This window comes from Oncorhynchus clarkii, chromosome 5, assembly GCF_045791955.1.
Source record: "Oncorhynchus clarkii lewisi isolate Uvic-CL-2024 chromosome 5, UVic_Ocla_1.0, whole genome shotgun sequence".
In the NCBI taxonomy this organism is placed as follows: Eukaryota; Metazoa; Chordata; class Actinopteri; order Salmoniformes; family Salmonidae; genus Oncorhynchus; species Oncorhynchus clarkii.
In genome coordinates, this window is record NC_092151.1 from 60846564 (window position 1) to 60871968 (window position 25405).

Consider the following 25405-nt stretch of genomic DNA (forward strand, 5'->3'; position numbering starts at 1 on the left):
ACAACATTGGCGTTGCAAGTGCCATGCTCTTCCAACTAAGACACGTTATTTGCCAAAATATCAACCATAGCTATACACTAAAATGCACAAAACTATGTTTTTGCTAATAACCTACTTAAACCTCTCACGATAACGTTGAATCGTCTAAGGAGGGTAACGATCCCGGTTCCTGACGTAAGCACGTATTCACTCACGTAGTGAAATACGAGGCGCTTGGACTTGCACGTATCTTTCAACTCAACGCGGAATCCACCTGCAATCAGGCTATCCGTCGTGTTTTCGAATGAAGTACCTGCTCATTTGTTACAAGCGTTAACTCTGTGGTCGCATGAGAAAACACTATTCAACAGCACACGGTTGTGCGCGGTCTGAGGATGGAGACGTAGCCACCGAGACCCACGTAAGGCAACGTGACCCAGAACCTATACAGAACCCAGAGGAAATCATCCTTTCTCATAGTGGTCCTCGACAAGAGGAGGCTGTAGTCAGTGCTTCGCTCATTTGCTCGGCTGAAACTGTGTCTTATCCACCTCTAATAATTGCGCTAGCATGTTCCTTGTTATTTCTGAACGGGACTAAAGGCTTGGCGCGTATTCACTCTCTCGCGTTTTGACTCAGTGACTAGGCAAGCAGTTGACGCAAGTGTTACTTCAAGCAACAAGGCGCAGCACGGGGACCCGTGGTTGCAGTGACGGGTCCCTCTCCGCTGATGCGATGGTGCCGAAATGTAGGCCAGCAATTTTTAGAACTGTGCCATCCAGCCTTTCTGCGAGGATTGCAAGAGAGTCGACTTAAAATAATGTGGAGTTGGATGATGGAGTTGTAATTGTGGCCAATGTTAAGTGGAAAAAAAGGAAACATTTGATGGGTAAAAGTTAAGAATCACTTGGAGATGTAGCTGGCTGGCATTTGGGTGTATTGCGTCTTGGCGAGTGATGGGAAAAGGCTTTCAAGCATTCTATTTCTCTGCTCATGGATCTAAGTCGTGTTGGATCCCTTCTATAGATCTCTCTACTTCTGCCTCCACACTAGCCTACATATATCTCTGTCTCTTGTCTAGCGAGTGATTCAGAAAAAGATTATGGGCGTAACTAAAAAGGGCAAAGGAGAATTCACACAGATTTGGAACAATAGACATCAATTCACAATGGACAATGAATAGAGGAGCAGAACTGTTTGGGTTTCTGGACACGTCCACGCCAGGCGGGCTCGTGACGAGGCCAACGACATGTGGTGCGGGACTGACTGGCAGTCTGGACACTTGCACAATTTAGAGAGTCGTTTGGCCAGTTTTCTTGTCTCAGGCCACTCAAGCAAAAGTAGACTAATGCCAGTGTTTGTAGTAAACTGCTCCGGATTGGATTGACTCAGTACATACCTTTGGTCTCTTTCAAAATGTATCTATGCAAGATAGCTCCGGGTTTATTTCTCGCTGGCTCAGTTCAAAATCGTATAGCTGTAGCAAACTCTACACTGCTGCTGCAGAACTCGAGTTTTTCTATCATCAAAAATTCTATTGCCTAACTGAAGTTCAATGTGGACATCAGTAACGCCTATTTTATTGGATTTACGGTATGTAAGTATGCATTAAAATTATTATTATAGCAACGGGTGTCAAGCCTACTTGAGTTGGTTATAAGATTTAAAAAATGTCAATTTTGGTGGTACTTTGGAATTGCTTAGGTAGGCCTACTGCTTTTTATTATTATTTTTTAAAATTGTTTTACTTATTACAAAAGTAGTCTATATAATAATATTTGTCCTAATAGCGGAATAACAGCATTATAATCCACTTGCATTTATTGTTAGTTTTTTAAAATTATTTATTGAAGTGGTTTGAAATGATATAGGCTACACATTTTTACTTCCATTGAAAAGTAAGAAAACATTAGCAGTATGTCGGCGTTAATATGTCATGTCTTAACGGAATCGTCCATTGTGCAGTCCGCGGAGTAATGATGGGGTGAACCGAGTGGCCCCAGCGCTGGCGTTTAAAGCAAACAGTTGTGCGATTGTTAGGAGAGCCTGGGAAAATGTTCTGGGGTCTGGGAGGTGGAGTGTCTTGACGCCAGACCCTCTTGTTAAGAAGACTTCTGTGCTCCCAGACACCATTGTCATGCTAATGAGCGCCAGCACGTTGTTGAACTTGATGTTGACTTTCTTTGGGGCTACATTTTTCTCGGTCACTTGTTTGTGGGAAAATCTTCTCTGGAGCTACAGTGTGAAATTAATTAATCAGCCTTTGCAGCGGACAACAATAGAGCCAAGAGAATCTTGGCAACACACAAAATACTTGTATTATTTTAGATAAACTTTATTTTTCCAAGCCTCAAGAGAACCGAGAAAAATACTATCTATAGAAATTGTCGGTTTATATTTTTTTAATGACATTGTGACCAGTTGAAATAGAGTTCAGTTTACATTTTTTCTTATGTGATGGTAGGCCTATATTATTTCTCTGAGTCTAGCTGCCTGGACTTGTTTTTTTTCTTCTGAACTTTATTGGTGGATCAAAAAGCTTAATTGCGTTATAAATGGGCAAAGGTTTTGCAATTGAGTGGTAGCAGGTTTGCGTGTGTGTGTGTACTCTCTCCTCTCCCCCCTTCTCCCTTCACCCACTGGGTAAAGGGATGCATGTCACTGTAATTTTCATTTCCAAAGCCCGAAAATATTTATAAGTAAACTAAGCATGTACAATGCTGCCAATTTTCCATCACAAATTAGTTGTGCTCTTGTCGTTTAAAATCAGCTGCTGAAATAGGCCTACCTATATGTCATCTTCGGTGCATTTTGGACTGTGCACCATCTGAATAGATTTGGTTCTGATATTAACAATGTTTTCTTGCATAAGTACACCTGTTTATGTGTAACATCAACTTTATATATATATATATATATATATATATATATATATAGGAAAGATATATATATAGTTGACATTGTATTTTATGCATATATTCAACAGGCAACAGGTGCTGAAATCTGAAAGACTTTCATACAAGCAAGGTAAATTATTTCTATGCAATTTCTTTGCGGTAAATGTGTCCGTAGGTTAACATTGCTTTAGCTGTGATCTTTAGCGTTCAGAAGAATAGAAGAAACATAAGTCATGTTGGGTTTTCTGCACCTATGGCAAATGGTAATATTGGCATTAGCCATAGCTATACCACTTATGTTATTTTATCGATGTGGGGTGAAAGTTAAAGGGTGTGAATAATGTTAAATAAATTGTTATTTTGTTCTCAATATAGGCTACCGTATGGCATAAAGTCAGTTCTAGGCCATGCCTTTTGGTACCCTATTCAGTTCATGTTAGGCTACAAATCCTTGTGAAGCAATGCGATTATTGGTATATACAACTTTGCAAAGTCCCAATATATCTCTAGACCTGTGTTATCATTGTATAAATGACAACGATGTATGGGGTGGATTTATACGATAGTGGACTATTCGTACATTCAAGTCAAAGCAGCTATCAGCAACAGAGGCTGATTCGTTTGAGGGCCTATAGACGCTTTCATTCTAACGGTTGATTTTATAGTTTCTATAGCTAGCCCATCAAAGCCATATTATTATTTTATAACTACATTTTAATTATTGTTAGGAGGAGCCGGTTATTCGATGATTACAAATACATCGGAAATGGGCTACTTTGCCATGACCAATGAGCAATATGAATAGTACACAATATTATAACTATTTACATTGTACATTTATATATGTTATCATAACATTATTGATTTAACAATATGGTGTAGAATACTATTAATCATTGTAAAATGTATGCAACCTTTATCAACTTAGCCTAGGCTACCTCTATTATTTAGGCCTACTATGTGGAGATGACATACACATTAGTCAAATAATAGTTAAAAGGTAAGGCACTGACGAAAATATTTTCCTCTATAAATGTACAGGCTACCAGAAACCTGCGTCCAGCCATACAGTATAGGCTATGCCATGTGGACAGTGCACCTATCATGGAAGCCTATAAAACAGGATATGACGCAGAAAGGGGGCGTGCCTGGTCCTTTGATGGTCCATAATGAATTCACCTAAAGCTGAATTATGAGGTGGTTTTGCACCAAGGAAAGAGGAGGGCCTGGAAGTATTCAAAAACAGTACTTAAAAAAATATACTGTTAACTGTGCCCAGATATAGGCCTACAGACCGTCACCTGTACAAAGTTAGGAAGGTAAGACAAAAACAAAGATGAAATATGAATCTATTGTCATAATGCTAATTTATACTATATCTAACATTTACAGGTGCAAATGTTGCTTTATACTGGTTTAGAATGCCTAAATCAGGCCCCATGCATAAATGACCGTCTCAAAACATTACAAGAAAACAAATTTGTCAATTTCTCAGCTATGGTCTACCGAATCCCGGAGCCGACTAGGTGAAAAATCTTCCGGTGTGCCCTTGAGCAAGGCACTTAACCCTATTTGCTCTTCGTCTGCTAAATTATGTAAATGTAGTCTCCCATTGGCCATAAATTCACCTATAATGTCAGGTATTGAGGTTTACATGTTACTCAAATTATATATGATTGTTGTTGTAGAAAAGTAATTTATAGGCCTGTCATCACTGCTGAACATGCTTCGATCTACTTGCTTATGTCTTCAACAAAATCAAAGTCTTCAACGATCTCATCTATAGCTGGGTTGCCTGGTTTCTTTGGTTAATATTGTACATATATTGATTGCAGTCCCAGAACCCCTACACAAATCCAATTTAACCAGACTGCTAAATAATCATAGGCCAAGAGCGCGAGCTCTCATTGGCTAGCTCAGCACCTGTCAGTCATTTTAATCTGTGCCGTGGTAGATTAACAGAATAAATAGATGTCGTGAATATTCGCTTTGTATGAGGAGACGCGGTGAAGTCTAGGGCGGGCTGTGCCCAGCTCCTGTTAACGGGGAATTGGTCTTCTGATACATTAGTGATAAGGGTTTATATGCTACTGTAGCCCGTAATGACCATGCACAAAATACAATATTTTTTTGTTTGACAGAAATCTCAGTACCAATTTCTACTGTAAATTATTAACCTTGTGTGTGGTGTTTTTTATAGGTAATAATGCAGTAACTTCAGTTCATTTCACACCATGCATTACACGTAAAAGTATTTTATATATTTATTGATGTTTTTGTGAATATTTAAATTATTAACTGTTATCTTGAAGTTCTCCATAGTAGCTTAGATTGCTAACTGTTTCCAATGGCTATCAAAAAACATTAGGGCCTATTATGACGACTGGAGAAATATGCTATATTTTGACCTATGAGAAAATATTTTGGCTAATAACACATCCTTGTGAAAAATCCAAGAATTGTACCCTAAATCATGTTAAAGGCTTTTACTTGAAATGCCTATATGATACGTTGACTCTAATGATCTTTTAACCTTCCAATTATGAAACGAAGATAAATGATTAAGTATGGATTGATGACAGTGGTTATATCCCTTGAAAGAAAACATTGTTGTAACTTTGTCATAGACTGGTTTGGTCTGTTTCTGTAAAAATCAACTAGCCTAATAAGTTTATATTATAATAATCATAATATTGGCAAACCAAGTCATTTCTTCCATTGTTGGTGCCCCTATAATAATGAAATGATAGCTTTCTGAAAATAGTTAATTTGACGTTAGTACAAAATAGCTTCAAGGCCTATATATTCGTAACAGCATATGAATCATTCTCACCCTTGTATAAAATATAATTAAAGTTTGTGTGTTATTGAAGGAGTAGCCAAGAAGGCTACATTATAGATCATATACCTTTTCGAATGCGTGAACAACGAATCGAATTTTGGTTTGTGTAAGAGTAATGCATAAAGCTTTGTAACAAACTGTACGTGATGAAATTTCACACAACATTCACATTGTCATGCTGTACTGTAGTTTTAGGCTATACATAACTAGGTAAGGTCTGTGTTTTCATTACGGTCATGCATGAGGTTTGAAATTCAAGTTAATGTGTAGGCCTAATATCAATAGTGGGTATTTGGCCTATACGCTGAGGGGTAGCCTCAAAATATGAAAACCGATTGATACTTTTTAAATACGCGCTATTATTCACATGAATGAAACATGGTTGTAGGCCTACAGTAGAGTCAGACATGTACCATGTATGAGAGACTCGTTATAATGCTTTGTAATTTTGATTCAGTGAAATGGTTCATTCCATTGTCTGGCCTCGGTTTTACATTTCGCATGTGGGAGATTCCATTTTCTCATGAAGAATAGGGGATGTCTCAGCAGAATCAAACATCGTCCATTGGTTGCCTGTAGCCTACTGTTTTAGTATTGCACTTTCACGTCATTGATACACCAATATTTATTTCATAACTTTAAGGTGTGTGTGTGTGTGTGTGTGTGTGTGTGTGTGTGTGTGTGTGTGTGTGTGTGTGTGTGTGTGTGTGTGTGTGTGTGTGTGTGTGTGGAGACTGTCATTTGTGTGTTGTAGATATTAACATCTAGTTATGTAGACGCTCAGTTAGGCCTACTATGAAATGATCCCTCACAAACGAAATGACAGACTTCTCCAAATGTATCCAGGTCTAATTGGTTTAGTTTATTCTTAGCCATGTCCTTAAATTCATGAGTTGAGGAATTCAGATAAAAACACTATTTCATATAACTAGCCTACCATTTTGACTGCAATGATAGGAATGATAGTATGAATACAGCAATTTCTTTTCACTGATTTAAGAGCAAACTGTGTTTGAGGATTTATATGTAGCACATAATCATTAGGCTAAAAGAGCAGTAACTGGACTAGTGATTAGGTTATTATTCAAAAAGAGAATTTATGTTAATTTGGCACCAAATACTCCAAAGTTGGTAAAATTATGTTTCACATGATCAAATAATGATGATGAATGATTAAGAAACAATTAATCTTTCCAATCTTTATTACACTTATTAATCCGTTGTTTTATCGGGTCTATGTCTTCAACTCTGTAACATGATGCAATACAATGCACATTACATGCTTTCTGGTGAGCATAGCCTAACTCCAGCAACATATATATATGCTACTGATTTCGTATTCATATTCAACAAGAATGGGTGTGTGGCAAAGAAGCATGGTGACCTCCATAGTGGAAAGTGTTATATAGGCCTATAATGTTATTGAATGGCAACTCGTTGTCAATGGCTTTTCATGATAATCTGAGATTGGAGTGACTGGCCTGTTCCTACCTCGAATAATCAGATGAAAGTAAGATTGCGTGTTGACCTCGATCAGATAGGCCTAAGTATTCTCTCCCTGCATTGTACAATAATGGCATTGGCGTTTTATATGACAAAATGAGCTACATACTGGCCTAGTTTATAAGATTAATATTTTTTTTGTTGTTGTTGAGGGGAATTAAGTTTAGTGCATTATGATATCCAATGTTCTTTTGATAGTGGAATGGATTTTAAGCCGGCTTTATTCAGTGAGCTGCAATACATCAAAAGAGAGAGTAGTTATTTTTTCACTGATGTCTATGCACTGTGAACCAGAGAGGGAGGCTCTGGTGTTATGCTATTTTGGAATCTGAGGCTATTGCAGAGCGCTTGGTCACGGCCGTGTTCACCACAGTGTCCCAGGGTTTCTCAACCATGTGTGTCAATAAGCATACCTAATGCTGGTGACATCACATTTCTATTGGCCGTGTGACCCCCGTGGCCTGTGAGAGTTTCTCCCTGACCCAGCCAAGCTCCCGGTGCCTCTGACCATGACAGTTGCGTCTCTTTCTCCTCTCCTCGTTTTGTGGTGAATTTCTCGATAACGTGTTATGACCGGTGTACTTCCATAGTGCTCCCGGGGACGGTGTGCGTACAAGCCTTGATGAATGTACCGGAAATGTATGGAACATCTTTTGAGCATTTGTGGATCCGTGGCTCTCACTCTACTGACAGAATGGCTTCGTATCAGGAGTTGAATGGGAATTCAGAATTTTCTTGTTTGCCTATGTGAGCCATCATGGAATGTTTATGCAGGCCTATAGCCTTTAGTGTGCCTTTTGATTACTAAAGATGAATCCCTAGAACAGAGTGTTGTAATCATTATTTGAATGTGAGTATTACATTTTTTTTTAAATAATGCATATGCCTTGTTTATTAGCCTATATTGTTGTGGTGTCAGAAGTGGCCTTGTGTTCTTAAACGAATCATCAGCAAGACAGTGTTGGAAATGAAGGACAGTCTGTACAGTATAAAGACTCATGGATGCTATGTTTAGAAATCAATAGACTTTTGCTCTTTCATCATATAGAACAAAGTATTTCTATTAGTCGGTGGTTACTTTCAGATATTATCAAGACGTTTCCATTTATTTATTTGAATTTGATTGAATCCAGGGCCAATGCCTGAAAATAGCCTATTATTGATGTCCTCTTTTCCATTTAATTCAATATCCATTCAAGATCAAATTGTCAACAGCATGTGCTTTTAATGCAGTTCATTTAAAGGTGAACTGAAGCTGCTCTCTGTCAAGTATGTTGTTGACATTTACTTGTAGTCCTTACAGCAAGCTGCAGCTCATGCTTTTATAGTTTGTCATGTTAGACCCTTTTCTCTAGTCATTTACTCAACATCGAAGCTAGTCTATGGTATGAACTGGTCGATTGGAGCTGGCATTTAAAACGACTGTGGTTGTTTGGGTTGCAATGTGATATTTAAGGGATAATGTAGAAGCCTTTCTGACCTTACCTATCCATGACGTTTCTGTTGCAGACTTGGTACTGTTGATATGGTCGGTGTTGATATGACTTGGCATTTGTGAGTTCAAAGTTAAGCTTTTGCTGTGTGAAGGACTTGTAGGCGGGGCTATACTGTACTAGGCCTAGATGATTAAGAACAACTAATTGAATTTGGGATGGTAGTTTTGGGAGCATGTGCATGTAGGGAAGCATGGCTTTTTCTCTGATGACTGCTAGTTTACGCATGATGATATTGTGTACACTGTCCACCACGCTCATTTCAGCCTATTCAAAACATTGTAATATTACAGTCATAAATAATACATTCGGGTATACATAAGCAAGCTCTTGAAATCGGGCCTTATAGCGTAACCTATTACATTCGCACGCGCGCATGCAAGTGTGTGTGTGTGTGTGTGTGTGTGTGTGTGCGTGCGTGCGACAGAGCGTGTTTGATAGCGAGAGCTCGCGTCTGCATACAAGCGAATGTAATGGCTCCATGTGACCACAACAGAAGCACTGAAGCAGCATCGGGCACGCGGCTGTCCCTTTAAGAGACGTGGGTTAGTTTCTCTCTTTGGTTATCTAGCTGTATGAGTTTATGTGATATCATAAAGCTAGAGAACCGAATGTATAAACTAATTCTGCAGACTTCAGGAACCACCAATGGAGCGAAGCGAATCTGGATCGGGGGATGTCGGAGAAAGGCACCGAGCCCTGGAACTAAAAGCAGGCTGTGCCGGCTGAAAGCACCGGAAAACGCCGCTGTTCCAGGGGGGGTAAAGATGTAATAAATGTTGCCTCAAATCGGATTAATAGCCTGGAATGGCATTCCCAGGAAATGTATGGGGAGACATTGGACATAATCGCATAATCGTTTCTATCGGAGATGAGGGGTGGTCGCGACAGTGGTACCCGGAATCTATATATGCGGATACTGTTGCCTAATGATGATTAATTGAAGTGATTTTGCATGATGTGTACTTCATTAATTATGTAATTGGGGTTCGGTGTATGACCCGGGGGTGAGAAGAAATGGTAAAAGAGAACAGTTTCAACCGATTGGTCCTGTCTAGTGAGTCACGTGCCCTGCTGAGCAGTAGACTATAACAATCGGAATATAACAATCGGACCTAATGCACATATGGCTGGCCTGTAGCTACAGTATGTTGGAAAGCAGCTGTGCCTCTCAGATCAGAGAGCAATCTGACTGCATGCCCTTTTTATTTTCTGTCTTAAAGTTGATGATAAGGGGCCACAGTGGAATGCCTAGACATATTAAAGAGTTGCTTTTAATTTCAACCCACAGGAATGAGGTCACTGAGGCAGTGTTGCTGCTGCATTGCTGTTGGATTAGGCTGGTTTGCATCTTGGCAGACATTGTCATCACCAGCATTATTCTGTATAGTCTAATAACTGGTAGGCCTATGTTCATTTGGGCTGAAGGAACAATGTGAAGATGTTTGTACCATCATATCCCTGGCCTTGTGTATGATGCTCTCATTAGAAAAGTCTCTCAGACCCTCAGAGGAGAAAACAAAATGTCAGTTTTCTGTGTGCCCTGCTTCCAGAGATAACATCTAGCCCTCCATGTAGCCTACAGATGGGTACAGACAAGGAAACATGCATTCTTCTACACACAATACACATTATGATGATGCTGACCCATAAGTGGGTCTACTAAAACCAAGATGCAGGGCGGTCCAATCCGAATGTTCTAGGAAGTGTGGTGAGGAAGGGCGGCACATAAACATGTGTTAATATGACCGTATAAAGGTAAAGCAACTTTTATCATTTGGTAACTCACTGTACTTTGAGTTGTGTGTCTTTTGCTTTGGCAATATACTGTTTACAGGCTGGTTACTGTCACTGACAGCTGTTGATCTGATTAAGGATGGCCATAACAGTGAGGCTTGCATGGCAGTAAATACACAGAGGAATGTGTATAATTGACAGGTAGGCTGTGAGTGCTCTCCGGACTCCCAACGTTGACCGCTGAGTGAATCGGAAGTGATTGTGAGTGCCAGATAATGCCGCCAGGGCCAGGGTTGGCTGGGTGGTGAGAGATGACCCGATTGCAGGGCGTATTTATGTCAACCTCTTTTGGATGGACAAGTGTCCGTCATCGATCTCACTGATGCTCCAGTCCAGTCCCATGCACTCCCAGGTCGTGAGATGGGATTTACATTGGCCTGTTGAATTTGAAACAAGCTAGCTACCTTGGCTGCCGTTCAATCACTCTTAGTCGCCATGTACAGGGGTGGAGAGGAGAGGAGAGGAGGGGAGACTGCACCACAGTAGAGGGTTATAGCTAGGCCTACCTGCCTGGCCCATCCTGTTGCAGTAAACCCAGGGCTTGGCCCAGTGGTTATAGCTGGGGAGTAACCTAGGATACTCCAGGCTCTTTTACAGGCCTTTATTTATTAGGCTGTGGGTTGTTCATTGAGGATGTAGGCCCAGATTTGAATTATATTTTCTACATGGAACACTTCAAGTTTAACTCTGACATGTGGCTGTGTGATACAGGTTACTCTTGTGTTCACTATGTTTAGCTCTAGGATACTGATTTATGGATTTTGCTGCTTTGGTATGTTCGTTGTGCACTGTTTCAGGTATGAGCAAAGTCACCCAAAATATAGGCAATGTAAGCTCTGGTCTATTTTTTTGAAATTGCAGGCTGATGGGACATCATGCCAATTTTGGGCGGTTTAAATTCAGTTATTCTTTGTCTGTAATATTACACATTTGAAAATAGGTCACTATTTACACATTACCAATGGTACTAAGATAAACCATCTATTCCAGTGTCTATACGTTTATGATAAATCATTCAGCGGCATACCTCTCTGGACGCAACCCAACTCATGTACGTTGAATCACCTCTACATTTAATACCATATTTACATCTTATCAGTTTAATGCGGCTTCCTTCCTGGTTCCAGCCCAGACACCTTAGTAGTCTGTGATTTAAGGCCTAAACAACCCACACCGCACCACCCACAGACAAATCATAGTGAAATTCATGTAGTGCTGAGGCCTAATAAATGAGGGATCTAGGCAGGGCTCCTTTGAGATTGAAATGCAGTGTGTGGTGTGCCTGAGAGCATGGCTAGAAGTTTTCCCACATGAATATGTGTCTGTATGGTCTTGTATGTCTGAGTGGCTGCCACCAGGGCCCCCAGCAGATGGAGGCTTGTCTCTGTCTCGGCACCTGGCATAAGCAGCCGAGATGAAATCTAGATGAAAATACATTTGTACTCCCCTAAATCCATGCTGCATTTGATTACACTGGAGAAACAAAGAGATATGAGAGTAGATGAGAGGGTTCTAGACACCTTGCTGGAGACCAACCAGAAAGGAGGGGGAAGATGGTTGTGTATACATGAGGTGTATTTCTAACCTCTGTTGTAGATGAGAAATTTGGCTATTAGCCTACGTTTGGTTTGGTATGCAGCCTTACAGGACACTGATAACACAATGCATTTGGTGGGGCCACGTCCAGTATCTTGCTGTGTGTTTACCTTTTGCAGATATGATGACTGTCTGAATGTCTGCTCAATACATTGTACGCTCCGCCAGCTTTTATTTTCTTATTGTTTGGCGTGTTTGAACAAGGTAGATATCATATTTACAGTGTGGGACAATTGTTTTAGGTTTACATTAGGATGTAAAGCCATGTCGCCATCTTGAAAAAACAGACCTATACAGTAGATACTATCAGTAGGCCTATAGTGTCATCATACATGATACTATACTGGACTCTTTAGCTGGTGAGGGTGGGTGGATGGTGGATGTGCAAGGGTTTGTGGATGTACCCATAGTGCTTAATTGTTCGCATAACAATGTCCGGATCATAGTTCTGTGTAGCAAATCAATCCTATATTGTTTTGGTTTATTCTCTCCCCATGGTATACAAAAAGGATCCAATGTGCATATTCAATATACCAATGGTTGAATTGTTTTTAAACGATAGCGACTATGGTCTGTAATCACCAACTCCCCGATGAGCTGTCAGAGGATGAATGTAAAGCAAAAACTCGGTAAAATTGTCCAATAACTGAATTCCCTGAAATGAGTCCATTATATTTTGTTTATCCTCAAACCCTTGTACTGTAAGTTTACTCATAGGAAGTTATTTTATTTTTGATTTAATTATTAATTATTATCATTATTATACCCCTTTTTAATTGTCTGCATTGTTGATTGACATCAGCCACAGGTTCACATTGGTGCCATCATGAATTTACAAAGTCAATGTTTATTTTTATTTTCACCTCAAGAAGCAAGCAAATGACCTATTACTTTTCTCTATGAATTTATGAATTCAGAGTTTGGTAGCTTAGCAACAGCCTCTGAACCATGCAACAAAATGGAAAAAATGAAAGGCTGATATGCTGTTCCACTGGCAATGCTAAGGATGGTGCCACATTTTTTGAAAGCTGGATGCATTGTTATCTTTCAGCATTTTATATTGGATTAACAATAGGAACTAACAGTGTGTGTCTCTGTGCATAGCTTGTGTGCGGACCTTGTGTCCAATGGAAAGGTTGAAGATTACCATTTTTTAAATATCTATGACAGGGCCAACTTGAAAGCCTAGTGCCTCAACTCAAATGCAAATTGTCATGAGGCCCATAAACCATGTTTCACACATTACATAGACCTGCTACTACATTTTATTTTACTGTATAAAATCGAAAAGGTTATTAGAATATGTTTACTAGTATGGAACAATTGATGTCACTTCGGCCAATTTTAGGCCTGGGTTATCACGAAAACGTGTAGAACACCTGGCCTGCAGTAGCATACAACAATATAAGACTATAACATGCATCTTTCTGATTAAACAAGAACCTGTAAATGTAAGCATCCATTTTAGTATGCTCATTGAAATTGAATGTGTTGTGTGTTGCACAGTGTGGGCGAGCGTGCTCTCGACATAATTACACGTGTGACTGTGATGGGGGTGAAGTAGCCTAAAGTTTGAAACACGCGGGTCAGCTTGAATTCAATTTTCAATTTTAAACCAGCACAAACTCCTCGTTATGTTGCATCAGTTCTCAGAGTTTAATTTATCATGGCTAGTTTGAAGGGAATACTTTTTCTATTGGCTATTGAGAAGTATCCTGGTATCCATTGTCTGATAAAGAACACACTGAATATGCCTGTAATACCGTTTACATTTTATGTTGCTTAGTGTTCAAAAGTTGTGGATTACTTTTTAAATTTCCCCAAATATGCTGTTGTTCTGAGAAAATAGTTTATAATTCACTCAAGCAAATAGCCAATATTTCAGCATTATTCTCATTAAATCTTTTTTTTCTTGTTATACTTTCAACGCTATTTCCATCTCTGTCGAAGATGTGGCATTTCTTGTTTCCTCCACTACAATATTGCTGTAGCCTACATTATGGTTCGATTGTAATGTTTTAACTTGAAAAGTCGATGTGCATATAGGACGGTAGATATTTTTGCGACAGATAGCCTAAGTTACCATTGTTTCCATGAAATGTAGGACTACATCGAACGGATACTTTCGTTGTTACCTAACCATAGCATATGCATTTGGTTACTTGATGTAGCCTACATTTGATTTTGTCTAATATTTCAGAGGCTGTAAGTGTAAAGGGTCCGACAAGTGAATAATTGTGTCTTGGTCTGTAGTTTAAGACAATCTTATATTTTCACATACATTTCAGTAGGCGACTTGTTCTCTAAACGTTCAAAATGTTTTATTATTTTGTTCTGAGAATAATGTACACATTATTATTATTATTATTAAATTAACAAATAGTATATTACCTTTGATAATAACTAGGCTGCATTATACCAACGCAGTGGAGATAATTACTGGTCCTGTATGTACAATTGAGGCTATATTGACATGGAAAGATCTGTAATTAAACATTATTTATTCAAGATGTCTTCTATAGCTACTCATGGAGTCCATGTTCAAGAGCTAGGTCATCTGATGACTGAAGGCTCAGTGTCATTAAGCAATTTATTGTTTTGTAGAGTGTGTGTGTGTGGCATCAGAGGCATTCTATTATACGTGTGTAATCCCTAAGGTCTCTCTCCAGTACTGCTAAACAATATTCCCCTTATTCAGACACCTCAAGACCTGAAAATATGCCTGCGGTGTCATACAAAAACAACTACTGCAGAAATTTGACTACATGCATCACCATCTCAACTGAATTTTCTGTGTTTGCAGGATGCAGGACCTTGGACAGATATATCATCTTCTCAAGCCAGAAAAACAAAAAAACGCAGAGAAATAATTTGAGTGAGAGAGATCAGTAGCTGTGTGGGCCTGGACAAGGAGAACAGGTGAGAGTCCTAATAGTAACCACAATGCTATCTTAGCATGCATAATGAGTTTTATTTTATTTTTTGAGGGGGAGGGGGGTGAACAGTTTATATTTTGAAGAGGCCCTGTACTTCTCATTCATGTGGGAACATTTCACACTGTGTCAGAAAATGTCTCTTAGAAACAATAACAACAATTTTACTTGCTAGTCTTAACAAATACTGTATGGACACATAAAAAAAATAATATGTAGGATTTGGAAAATTACCAAATTGTAATGCCAGCAGAGTTGAAACACACCAGACCTTATGCTTCTTAGACCCAGTGAGGCAGAAGATGTGGAAGACTGTAGACCAACAGCTAACTCCTGACGTAAATTCAACTGTTTAAGTTAGGCCAGAGTCTGAGGTCGATCTCGGCACGGAAACTTCACAATAAAAGAGAAATCTTGATTTTTGTTTTCTGATTACAGATTAATTTAGTCTTGGATAACTTTTGTTTGGCCATCATCAATTTCCCATGATTTTAGTCATATTAACAATATTTACACTGCCTTCAGAAAGTATTCACACCCCTTGAGTGGGATTAAAATTGATTTAATTGTTTAAAAAAATTGTCAACGATCTACACAAAATACTGTGTAAAGTCAAAGTGGAAGAAAAATTATAATATTTGTAAAACATTAATGAAATATAAAACACTAATATATCTTGATTAGATGAGTATTCAACTCCCTGAGTCAATACATGTTAGAATCACCTTTGACAGTGTTTACAGCAGTGAGTCTTTCTGGGTAAGACTTTAAGAGCTTTCCACACCTGGATTGTGCAACATTTGCCCATTGTCCTTTTCAAAATTCTTCAAACTCTGTCAAATTGTTTGTTGATCATTGCTAAACAACCATTTTCAGGTCTTGCCATAGATTTTCAAGTAGATGTAAGTCAAAACTGTAACTCGGCCACTCAGGAACATTCACTGTCTTCTCGGTAAGCAACTCCAGTGTAGATTTGATCTTGTGTTTTAGTTTATTGACCTGCTGAAAGGTGAAATCATCTCCTAGTATTACTTTAGTGCCTTGTTGTAAACAGGATGCATGTTTTTGAATATTTTTATTATGTACAGACTTCTTTCTTTTCACTCTGCCATTTAGGTTAGTATTGTGGAATTAACTACAATGTTGTTGATCCATCCTCAGTTTTCTCCTGTCACAGCCACTAAACTATAACTGTTTTAAAGTTACCATTGACCTCATGGTGAAATCCCTGAGTGGTTTCCTTCCTCTCCGGCAACTGAGTTAGGAAGGATGCCTGTATCTCTGTAATGACTGGATGTATTGATACACCATCCAAAGTGTCATTAATAACTTCACCACGCTCAAAGGGATAATGGATGTCTGTTTGTTTTTTTACCCATCTACCAGTAGGTGCCCTTCTTTGCGAGGCATTGGAAAATCTCCTTGGTCTTTGTGGTTGAATCTGTGTTTGAAATTCACTTCTTGACTGTGGGACCTTACAGAAAATGGTATATGTGGGGTACAGAGATGAATTAGTCATTCAAAAATCATGTTAAACACTATTATTGCACAAATAGTTAGTCCATGCAACTTATTTTCTGACTTGTTAAGCACTTTTTTTTTTTACTCCTGAACATATTTAGGCTTGCTAAGGTGTTGAATACTTATTGACTCAAGACATTTCAGTTTTTCATTTTTTCTTCATTTATTAACATTTCTAAAATAGAATTCTACTTGGGGTAGTGTGTGTAGACCAGTGACAAAAAAATATCTACATTTAATCATTTTTTAATTCAGGCTGTAACATGACAAAATGTGGAAAAAGTCAAGTGGTGTGAATACTTTCTGAAAGCACTGTATGCCAGGCCCTCATCCATTTAGCCCTGGCAACTTTGTGTGTCTTTTACACTCTCATTCCTCCACCCTCTCTCACTTTTACCCCTTCTTTAAAATGTCTCATCCAATTTGTTTGATTCTTGAGTTTTGGCAGATGAGGCGTAGGGTGGCCTGGTTGTGTAATCTATATTTTAATTCCTTTGTCCATGCTCCTTATCCCTTTAAGATACTTGGGGGACCTTGGCAGAGTGTGTGTGCAAGGTGTGCTCATGTGGAAAAGGCTGCGAGTGTGGCTAAGTCCCTCACCCCTCTAATTCCCCCACTGCCCCCTCCTCCCGCCTCCCCTCAGCCCAAGCCATGCCTCCCCCTAAAACCCTCTCCCTAACCCACTTCTGCCCCCCCCCCCTCTCCCAAACACACACACCCCCTCTCCCTCTCTCTGTCCCTAACAGCACAATCTCAAGTCAGAGTTCAATGGCACTTATTTTATTCCTTCTTTCTTTTCTTTCTCTCCTCTCTCTCTCTCTCTCTCTCTCTCTCTCTCTCTGTTTTTACTCTGGTGAGTTTTTTTGCCTGCAAGACGGGGGTTCAGTCACCTCCCTCCCCATGTGAACTTTAGCAGCAATTCTCCAGGCACACATGCATTGTGAAACACAGATTGAAAAAGAAATGAGTACTTTTTTCAGCACATCAAATTCTGTGGCTGCCTCTCTCTCTCCCACGCTGGGCTCAGCCTCTGTGAGTAGCGTTGGAGTCGCTCCAGGATGGGATGGAGTAGTGTGTATGTTTTTCCACTGTGATTGTAAAAGTCATGAGATGTTTCATTGGTGAAAACGAAAGTAATGAATTCCCTCAGCAGACCTCTGTGAGGCGTTTGTGTGGTGGTATTGAATATTCAGTATCATATTAGACAACACTTAATTATTTTACACTTTACCTAGAGACATGGCTGCTCAGCTGTCATATACACTTATAATTGCCAATATCTTGACTTGAAGTGATAGTCCTTGTGAGGCACATTTTGTGGAAAATATGTTGACCATTGCCCTTGAAATGTACTACAAAGATGATATTTTATACTACGCTCCATGCACCAGTGGATGGGTAGAAATAGGACCAGCTACTTATGTGAGTCACTCTATATACTTTTCCCCTGTTCACTTCCTAGTTTTGAGTGATAGCCCTGAGATTTGCCACAGCATGCTAACAGCTAACAGGTCAGTGAATGGCAGGGAGCCACTGAGCACAGCTAACCCTCCTGGAGGGAACAGAGTAGACAGAGGCAGGAGAGATGGAGCTCGTCCACAGAGAAGTGAAGTTCTTCATCAGAGGAAGGAGAAATGCATTTTTCCTCCAGGCCCTAGCCACATTCTATGACATGGGTCTGGGTTCTATATCAGCATTGCCCATAGGAAGACTTGCATTTTAGAATCAGACACAGAAGATCAGAGGAAAGTTTCCAGAGCCTGTGGGCTATCATCCATACTATCCGACCACCTCTCAACCTCGCTCCGCTTCCACAACTCAATGGAACTGCCCGTGTCATAGCATATGGAGTCAATATCATATTTGCAAAATAGATAGATCGATGAAGACCTGCTTTGGTTTAGAAGATGCTCGGGGGCTAAAAGCGTAGGCAAAACTTCAGTACATTTGAAGTAGAGACAATGTGCATCGATATAGCTACAATTAGCTAGCTAGCGTACAGCCGTGCAAGTACACGTGCACATCACTCTACTTGCCTTATATAGCCTTTACGACACATGTCTCCATATGTGTCTTTGTTACAATTGTACGTAGGAAGAGGAGTAGGCCAAGGATTTGTGATTTTACACATAGCAGCGTTTCCACACCCAACCACTCTCTCTTATGTTTATGGATAAGCTCCAGGAGGGAAACGGTAATCCTCTCATTTACAGTGCCTCAGATCCAGCGAACCATATCTCCTCTTTCAGCCCCCCTCTCCTCTTCTCCATCCCTCCACCCCCAACCCAATTCAGCCATGCTCTACAACGTCATGGCATGTTGGACAGAGGAGATGGAGTCCTTTCTGGTTCTGTGGAACAAGCCCTTCTCACTCAGAGCACTTATTTTACTTCCTCAACACGGTTAGACCATCAGCAGGTATAGAGACAGTCTGATATGCCCACCGGCAATCTCTAACTGCAACCTGAAATAGTACTCACATGTTGTTAACCTGGAATGCCACAATTACACTATTTAAGATAAAGTAGTTTGTCCTATTTTGTTACTGTTATTCAGAAGTGCATTCATGATGGTATCCAAAACAAATATTGCATGTGTTATGGGTAGAAGGAGATTGAGCTGAGTTTTAGCAATAGCAGCTAATCTCAAATACCCATGGTTCTCAAAGTTAACATCCGCTTGAAAGCCCGCTGTTTGCAGAAGATGTTCCCAAGCTTTACATATTTGTTGCATAAACTGCTCTGCTGGGCTGTTCTTAAAAGTTGATTTAAATGATACCCTCCACATTATACGGCTTGATAGGAAATAAATCTCTTCAGATGAATTCAGTGAATGGAGTGAAGCGAGGGCGGGGTATGGGGAGTAGTGGCGTATGTTAACATAAATTAAAGTCTATCTGCAGCAGGGTTGGCTGCTGCTGAGGGAGGGAGAGAGTGAGGTAGAATGGGAGAGAGAGAGAGTTCTGTTCTCTTCAAAGAAAATGATGGCTAATGACAGTAAGGAGAAGTATCAAAACTGAGTGGCTGGCGGTGGGTGTGGATGTGAAGAGCTGGGCAGGGTCAAGGAGCTCTAGCTTTCCCAGTGGCTGAGGGAGATGTAGAATATTGTTTTTTCTCTCTCTCTCAGCTGGAAAACGGCATGCTCTAGAAGCCGAGTAGGCCTCTGGCAGCATTTCTATACAAACCGTGGGGCTGAATAGTGAGGTGCATTTATTAAGGGGGGTTTAGGAAGAGGGGGAGCCTGCTGCCTATTCTCTGAAAAGGCAGCAGGCTGCGGACTGAATAGGAAAGGGGTGGGTGGGTGGGTGGGCGGGTGGGGGGTGGGCGGGGGGTGGGGCGCAGGGTGTCCAGGCCTCCATTGGTTCAATGCAACGGCCAGAGCATCTGTGAAAAGAGGTCTCCCCTTTTTCCCACGCCCAGTGCATCGCAAAACATTGGCTCAGGCAGCCAGGGTCAAGTCACATTGCTAATATATACACTGGGCCTGTGTACTTATACAATGCATACACACAACTCATTTAGTTTATGTGTGCACACAGAGCAGATACACACTCGTACGCACACACACAGACACCAGCAGACAGAGAAGGGGGGTACAGAGTGCACCCTGACACTAATTTCTATCACATTGGAGCCATTGTCTAGTTCTAGACCAACAGTCTTAGATTCTCCAAATTAACAAGCTGTCTGTGAGTAGACACACAGACGCATACAGCCCTGAAATAGGACACACCAAGACACCTGCTCTCCTCATCGTCCGATGACCATCAATTGGTCAATACATTAGAAGTGAGAGATGCAATTCGTATCGGATATGAAACAAAAAAATGAAGACACATTTGCTCAGTTTCTTCATAACCTTTGATAAGAATCATCTGTTGTTATTTTTCTGTTGATTTTGCATCAGTACTAAACCTCACCAAAACTGGTTCTTTATCCTCTGTAGTCTTGACAGACTGGCATCCTCTCCTATACCCCTACAGTTAGCACCACTGAATCATTCTCTGATTCCTAATCTGTTTTGCTCCTATTTCTTTAGCTCTCACATTTATGTCTCAACCTCCATATAAACTATAATCATATTCTGGGGGATGTAAATGCTTTGTGCTGACCCCCCCCCCCCCCCCCCCCCCCCCCCCGCCAGATGCCCTGTATTGTGTTGTCCAGGGTGCTGAGGCGACCCCCTGCCTGCCTCTCGGTTGTGATGTCACCCTGTCTGTCAAGGCCTTGGCAGGAACTTGACTGTGGGAAGGAAAAGGGCTCAGATTGGGCTGGGGGCCTAGGGAGGCTGGGGGGTCGAGGGGTGCATGTGTCTAGCGGCTAGCCCTGGAGTGGAGTAGAGACTCAGACAGCCAGTCCAGCCCTGGTCTAAGGGGTGAAAGACTGCTGCAGCCCTTTAGACAATGGAAAGAGAGGGGGCGATGGGGAAACACACATAGCAACTCTCCTAGAAAGTGGAATTTAAATTAGACTGCTGATCTATGTCCCCAATAACCTAGGCTAGTTGTGTTACTCACAGACTCACTGATCACCAAGCAAGGATATTGAATGGTGTGAGCAACTGAAAAAAGACCACCTCTTTCCTGTGTTGTAATAAAGGCCTGTATTGTGTTAAGAGCACATTTAGTGAAGTCAGTTTCTTGACTAGACTAGTTAAACAAATAGCTGTAATTGAATGGTATGAAAATCAACATTGCGCAGATCTGATTGTAAAGCGGTGTGATTTGACTGTTTTCAAGGTATATACTGACTCCTATTATTTTCTAAAATCTCAGTCTTCCAACATTTAACAATGACCACAGCGATGTTGTTTTGCCTTATTGTCCCTTTAGTAGCAGTGTGCCAGTAGACTCCCTGGTGCGGTGTCAGTCAATCCGCTCCCCCCTCCACCCTGTCCTGTTTACCCTCTTTTTTTCTTCCACATGTCCCCTGATTGCTGAGACAACAGGCCGCTATTGTCCCTGTAAACAACCAGAGGGACACAGACACCAGTCCTGACGACCCTCTCCCAGCTCTCTTTCCTCTCACTCAAATGGTGATGGAGAGGAACAAGACATAGGAGGGACTCACTTAATTAGCTGGACGAGAAAATGCATTGTGGCAATTACCCAGCACAAAGAGGCAGGAACGTATAGCCTGTTCATTTGGCGAGAGGCGGCAGGACTCAGCCAGGAGTGCAGTTCCCTGTTGCCTGGGCTCCCCCGGCCTTTTATGTGCAGAGAGAAACAGCAACAATGGAGCCAGAGATGTACTCCACTGTAGAACCACTTCCAGTCCTTTCAGAGAAGGGACACCGCATTCTAGCCTCTTATTGGTTGAAATGCATGTCGAACTGGAGCCTAAAAGCATGGGGCTGCGAATAAGGTTTCCTGTGGTAACTCACGCATCTGATATCCTGGTCATTCATTTTCCCTACAGTGTTATTTCACTGCAGATTTGGACTGGCAGGAACAGGTACAGTAATACATGTTTTAGGATTCTTCCCCCCCCCCCCCGTCACTCCATCACTTCATGTGGTGCTCCTGGACCTGCTATTTCTATTTCTACTGCCTCTGAGTGGGTTGGTCAGCTGATTGGTGGGTTGGCTGTCTGGCTGTGATTGCATGGTGCTTGTATGGAGGGTATCTACTCTCTACCGATAAGAGCATCCTCCTCTTTTTCTGGAGTGCCCAGGGGTGATTTCTTTCATGAAGTCAGATAACATCCTGGCGACCACCTCTTCCTTTTTTTAGAAGACTTCCTTAACTTTGATAAATGAAGTGAGGGGAGAGCAGGGAAAAGTTGTGGAGAGCGAGAGAGGAGCTCCCCAGTCCGCTCGCTCTCAGGATCAATAACGGTCGGAGAGCTGCTGAGCACTCCTGTCTGGCAGCCCTACCACTGGGGATGGAGGGAGGAGGGGGGGCTCCCTCCACTGCGGCCGGCAGAGAAAAAGAGGGTAGGAGAGAGAGAAGGAACCCACACCCACCCATCCTCTCCTGCCTGCCTGCCTGTGTGCCTGCTAGCAGCACACACACCTGAGGTCTCTTTCTGTGGAGCCACAAGGTTACAGCGTGTCGATACAAACGCGTGCACCCCTCTGACAAATGGGATTTGGCATGTTCAATCAACTGGGCTGCCAAATCCCTGTTAAGTGTTGCAGAGCCATATCTGTCTGTGCCCTTGTTGTGATATGTTACCTGGATTCCTTAACTGTCCCCTAAATATCCTCTATAAAAGTCCCCCCTAATGGAATTATCTGGTGCATTTGTCATTGGATTTGAATGGGCGGGTGTGCGTTGGCATAATGAGAGGACTTTGATTTTGAAGTGCATGAAGAAAGGCCTCCAGTACCTTCAGGGTCATCCTCACCTAGCTCACCATTCCCCTCTTTTCTCTCTCCACTCCTTTATTTATCCTCTTGTTCTTTGAGCCACTGGTCTCTCTCACCCTTCGCTCCTCCTTTCCCTCCTGCCGTCCCTCACACCTGATCCTTTCATCTACTCCTCCCTAATCTCCGACTAAAACCCCTCCATCCTCTCCTCCCCTCTCCCCTCTCTGTTACCCTCTACCCCTCGTTAAGTATCACCCCATGCTGCTCATCCCTCTCTCTCATTCTCTCTCCTCCGTTCTTATCCTCCTTCTTTCCCTTTCCTCCTCTCTCTCTCTCTCTCTCTCTCTCTCTCTCTCTCTCTCTCTCTCTCTCTCTCTCTCTGTGTTTAATTGAGTCAGTGAGCAGTTGACTGCCCCCGTCATTGGTGGGGAGCGGGTTGACCCAGCCCTCCCAGGAGGGGAGACATTGTCTGGGCTGTCCCGCCGGTGTAATCCCCTCCACCGGGACAAAGACCTGGTCCCCCTTCACCACTGAAGGGCATTGGCCCCCCTAACAAGAGCCCAACCCTGCAATGCCTGGCCTGGCCTGGCCCAACACCTCCTCATCAAACCCCCTGGCCCCCAGACCAGAACTGGGTTTAGACTCTGGTCAAAAGTAGTGCTCTATTTGAGATCCCCAGCCACAAATAACACCCTGAGAGTGGTCTCTGTCTCATCAAAAGCCTGTTTATCTACTCACTGACTGAGATACCCATGGAGGTGGCATTGTACATTGTGTGTCTGCGTTTGGATGTAAGTTCCAGGCACTAGTGATGGTGGAATAAGGAGCTTTCCAGGGATTATCCTTTAGGCTCAAGCATATATTCATGTTTGAAATATCAACATAAAAAAGTATTATTACAAGAATTTACTAAGCATGTGAGCTTGTGTCACAAGTAGTATTAGTAATAGCAGTTCTGTATAATGAGGAAGAAACATTTATACATGTTCACCTTCATTTTGATGTAGACTGTGCATAGGTATGTAAATACACACACATGTACACACATGTACATTTACACAGTTCATCTGAGATACTTAGCTCTTAAGCTCTTGCGGAACAGCCCCCACTCCCTGCTAGCCTTCCACGATCCCCTGTTCATCTCTCTCCCTCTCTCTCTCTCTCTCTCTCTCTCACACACACGCACGCACGCACACACACACACACACACACACACACACACACACACACACACACACTCAGGGAGAGAGGAGGCAAGGTTGCCATGGGAACCACTGGTCAGAGTTTACCAGAGGGGAAACAAACAAAGTACTGTTCATAAAAGCTGGATATATATAGTGTGCAGATATCCAGTGTGTGTGTCCGCATGCGCATTATGATCCATGTCCCTTTTTATAGTGACATCACTTCTACCACGCATTCACACACTGCCATCCTTCGTGATTCCGTCTCTTGGAATTCTGAGGTTTTGAATCAAAGGTTGATTTTTGATCTTTTCGATTGACCTCATATAAATGCATTGTCATTGTTTCCCTACCTGCTATTTGAATCCTCAGTGATTTGGTTACTCAAACACAATGGTATCTTCAAAAAACATGAGCACTGACAGAAAGATGTGTCATATGCACATGACATTTCTCATCATTCACTCCTGAGCCTCTTCCGCTTTCACTCTCATACTCTCTGTGTGTGTGTGTGTGTGTGTGTGTGTGTGTGTGTGTGTGTGTGTGTGTGTGTATCATAGCGAGGCTAGCAAAGTGTGTATCTGTTCCATGTTTCTTTAAACGGGATCTCCTAGTCACAGCGCTCTCTCTGCCATGCCCACTGTGCTGCTATCACACTCTCATACACACACTCTCATACACACCTGTCACTGTCACTCCTGTCACTGTCCCTCCTGTCACTATCACCTGTCACTATCACTCCTCTCCACTCTCTTGGTGTTGTCTCAGTTCTGGGTTTGTATAGTATCCGTGGATTGGGGAGGAAACATTGGGTATCTACCGAGCTGGAGGAAAGTATGTCTCGCGGTAGTTGGACTTTGGACATCGTCACCTCAGCCCTGTGTCAAAACACGCGGCAACCGCTGCAGCTACATTTCACGTCTCTCTCTCTCTATCCGCTTCTTTCTCTCTCTCACTCCCTCTCTCTCTATCCCCTTCTTTCTCTCTCTCACTCCCTCTCTCTCTATCCCCTTCTTTCTTTCTCTCACTCCCTCTCTCTCTATCCCCTTCTTTCTCTCTCTCACTCCCTCTCTCTCTATCCCCTTCTTTATCTCTCTCTCACTCCCTCTCTCTCTATCCCCTTCTTTATCTCTCTCTCACTCCCTCTCTCTCTATCCCCTTCTTTCTCTCTCTCACTCCCTCTCTCTCTATCCCCTTCTTTCTTTCTCTCACTCCCTCTCTCTCTATCCCCTTCTTTCTTTCTCTCACTCCCTCTCTCTCTATCCCCTTCTTTCTCTCTCTCACTCCCTCTCTCTCTATCCCCTTCTTTCTCTCTCTCACTCCCTCTCTCTCTATCCCCTTCTTTCTCTCA

The 25405-nt window shown here is 41.8% G+C and overlaps 1 long non-coding RNA gene across 1 annotated transcript in view; it reads left to right on the plus strand.

Annotated features, from left to right (window-relative positions):
* The first annotated feature begins 259 nt into the window (after positions 1–259).
* The window catches only part of LOC139410140 (uncharacterized), a 29932-nt gene continuing 4786 nt past the window's right edge, over positions 260–25405 (plus strand). The window contains exons 1-3 of the long non-coding RNA XR_011634457.1: positions 260–1576; positions 2966–3006; positions 14911–15026. This is a non-coding gene — a long non-coding RNA (uncharacterized lncRNA). The remainder of the gene's footprint in view (positions 1577–2965; positions 3007–14910; positions 15027–25405) is intronic.